Source organism: Pollicipes pollicipes, unplaced genomic scaffold (genome assembly GCF_011947565.3).
Source record: "Pollicipes pollicipes isolate AB1234 unplaced genomic scaffold, Ppol_2.1 Scaffold_3447;HRSCAF=4054_pilon_pilon_pilon, whole genome shotgun sequence".
Taxonomy (NCBI): domain Eukaryota; kingdom Metazoa; phylum Arthropoda; class Thecostraca; order Pollicipedomorpha; family Pollicipedidae; genus Pollicipes; species Pollicipes pollicipes.
Genome location: NW_023596297.1, coordinates 15,086,761 through 15,087,399, shown reverse-complemented (window position 1 = coordinate 15,087,399; position 639 = coordinate 15,086,761).

Genomic DNA, 639 nt, shown 5'->3' with positions numbered 1-639 from the left:
ATAGCATGTGGTTTTAGTTTTGCTTCGCACTTACTATTCACGCGTTTGTAATTTTTGGAATGTTTGGCTGCACTACGGTGCTCGATGGAAGGCAAGTGCCGTCCGGAAATTACTTAATGCGTTTTTTGTGGTCTTTTCGGCAAACCGCTTTCCCGGTTACGCACTGGTTACGTTGGGTGATCCTTCTCCCCTGGTTACCTTGCCTTAAGCATAACGTTCAGAAAAGGTAAATACGTTTGGCTGCTAATGGAGGTGAAGGTGCCAAAAAACGTTATGCTGACATTGTTATATAGCCGACGGTGCCGATTTTTGTGTTTTTGTTGTTAGAATTAGATGTTATATTTGTTAATGTTTGTCAAAATTTTAGCGTGATTTGCAACCAAGTCTGAATGTGATGGTACGCCGCCCATCGCGTTCCTTGTCACGCTTCGATTACGCCCATCATCACCCTTCCCACTCCGTGAGTAACGCTTTTTTACGGCCGACCTCATGGTGGTACTTGGCCTCCAATATGGCAGGGCTTAAGGCGGTGCTGGAAATATGGTGGGCACGCTCGAGATCATGCACGTGACTGCGGCGAGATGCAGTAAACGACACATTGCAAAACTGAGAGCATTTACGCCTCTCTTCCTGGGATTG